This window comes from Camelina sativa, chromosome 18, assembly GCF_030686135.1.
Source record: "Camelina sativa cultivar CO46 ecotype springtype chromosome 18, ASM3068613v1".
NCBI lineage: Eukaryota > Viridiplantae > Streptophyta > Magnoliopsida > Brassicales > Brassicaceae > Camelina > Camelina sativa.
Genome location: NC_141897.1, coordinates 5,442,806 through 5,445,558, shown reverse-complemented (window position 1 = coordinate 5,445,558; position 2,753 = coordinate 5,442,806).

The following is a 2,753-nucleotide window of genomic DNA, read 5'->3' as shown; positions in this document are numbered from 1 at the left end:
CCAAAATGCCCAGACTTCATCCCCAAGCTTCACCAACAACAAGAGCCAAGAAATCCTTCCTCTGATGGTTTGTCTGAGCTTCAAACTGTCAACATTCTACATGATTCAGTGAGGGAGTTAACAACTAAGGATGAGGAGATAAGTGGACAAATCAAGAAGCTCCATAGTAAAGTAAGAAGTTCCTCTCCAAAGAAAGCAAGGCAAGGTCTGAGTATTATTAGCAGACAAAGCTCTTTTAGCATTGACCCAGGAATAAGAGGAGCAATGCAATCTTTAAGAACAGAGGGGACTTCATCACCTCTCTATGACCCTTCCAAAGCATAAGAAGTATGCAAATTCAAGCTTAGAGACTTTAACAAGCTCACTTGGGAGGAAGTCCCAAAGGTATTCTTGTACATATTGGTCTAAGTTTCTTGTTATTTTGATCTTGTTTTCTTTAGTGTTATGGTTGGTCAGGTAATAGGAAGGGAATATAAGCACTTAGTGATATTCAAAGAAATGAATCCCACCCTCAGCCCATCCCAAGTAATACTCCAACTCTATCTTTGTATATACCATTGCATTTCTTGTTTTTATTTTGTTTCTTGATTCTTGAATCCTTTTCCAAATTTTTCTTACACAAGGGACTGTGTAATTTAAGTTTGGGGGAGGGTTTGAGATGACATTTGACATTGTTTTCTATTTTCTTATCTCTAATTTTTGGCATAAACATATTAGTATTTGCATTGCATCTAAGGCATAGAAAAACCCTAAAAATTTGAAAATTTTCACAAAAATCTTTTAAAAACAGAGTGTTCATGTAGTTTGCATTGCATATTAGGATCTTGTTAGCATATTTTATAAACTGTATTGGGGATTTATGATGAGTTCAGCCTTGTTAACTTGTTTAAATTCACTAAACTAGATCAATGCCCAAGTTAATAGTACTTTGATGCTAGTTGAGTGGTTAGAAACATAAGATTGAACCAAGTCTAGAATTCCTATATTGCATTCTGTCTAAACTGAAGCATGTTGTGATTTGAAATCATTTCCTATTTATAAGAACCTAATTGTTTTAAACTCATGGATACTTTATACATATTTGGATTATATTTCCCATTTTTACCACTCTTGTTGATCCAAGTAGCTGATTTCATCATCGAATCAGTTTTTCCCCACCCATAACCAACCTTTCTTTCAAGCCATGTTTATTCTTGTGTGTGTGAGGCCTACTTTGGGATTGAGCTTGGTAGAAAGTGTTAGGTTTGAACTGACAAGAATAAAACCTTGTGTAGTTCTAGTTTGCATTTTTCAAACTAGATAGGACTAGGCGGTTTAAATTTTGGGTTTGGGACTTGGTGTGTTCAAAAAGAAAAGATAAGAGTGAAAAGAGAAAGAAAATGGTAAAGTCCTTAGGAGGGAAGTATTTTCAAGAAAATTCAAACTCTAAGTGAAAGAATGGGGTGTAGTAAAAGTTTCAAATAAGGTTCTGGTCAAAGAAAAGAAAGAAAGAAAAAGCTTTATGACTTGGGAAACAAGTAAGAGAAAGAGCCTTAGCAAATAAGAAAGAAACCCCCATTCCACTAGAGAAACTAAGTAATAAACATCTCCTAAGACTTAAAAATAGAAAGAGAAAAGGGAAAAAGAGAAAAGAAGAAGTTAAAGGGTAGAATTAGGACATTATGGGATTAGAATGTTAGGAACAAACACTTTGGGTACCTTTGGGTAGACAAGGTTCTGTTCTTGTATGTGTCTAAGTGATCTTACCTATAGCCTTCTTCTAAAGCTCAATCCACTTTTTGTGAGAGAAACCTTCTTAATGATAAGCCCAACTCAAAAGAGAGACCATTTTTGTCTATAAACCCTTATTACCAAGCCAAATGAGTTTAAACATTGCATAATCTGATTCATGTTCTTGTTTAATCAATGTGAAAGGAAATGACTGATTTGAATTCATGTGGAAGTCTAAGGCTAGAATCAGTTAAGGTTGTGAAAGGCTTGTCTAAAATTTTTAAGTATAGCTCATTCACCTTGCATCATAGTACTATTAACTTGGATATTGATTCTAGCTAGTTTATTAGCAGGTTTTAGATTCTCATATCCCATTTTCAAACGTCACTTCCCTCTCGTTGTCTTGTTTGTTTGCTTGAGGGCAAGTAAAGACTAAGTTTGGGGGTGTTGATGTCACTATATTTTACCATATTTAGGCATTGTTTAGTTCATGTTTTGCATCATACAGAAGTGATTCCTTAAGTTCTATAGCCATTTCTATCCAAATATGCACTTAGGATGTTTAGAAGCATGCATTGCATACATTTGTGCATTTGGAGTATTATTAGGTGTTATGGAGCTCTAAAAGGATAACGAAAGACTTGGTGTTATTTCTGGAGCTAAACAAGAGGATTGGACGTATCAGGAAGGGAAAAGAAGGCACTCGACCACACCACTCGAGCAGGCACACGGTCGAGTACGTGGTCGGATTCATAACGAGCTCCTCAAATATCCATTCAAATGAAGATCTTCTGTTGCGATTCAGCTTCCACATCCTTCATGAGAGTTGTAGGAAATTGCGTTAACTTTCTACAACCGGTAGTTTCAAATCAATCAGAGGTGTAGTGCAAGAGTTATCCCGATTTTACTGAAAGGATATCATCCCAGAACGAAGACTCGAGCTACGTGACAGACCAACCACTCGACCATGTACTCGACCGAGCACATGGTCGAGCATTTCCAGCCGAATCTCTGTTTTCTTCTCTAGCTAACTAGGGCTTCTC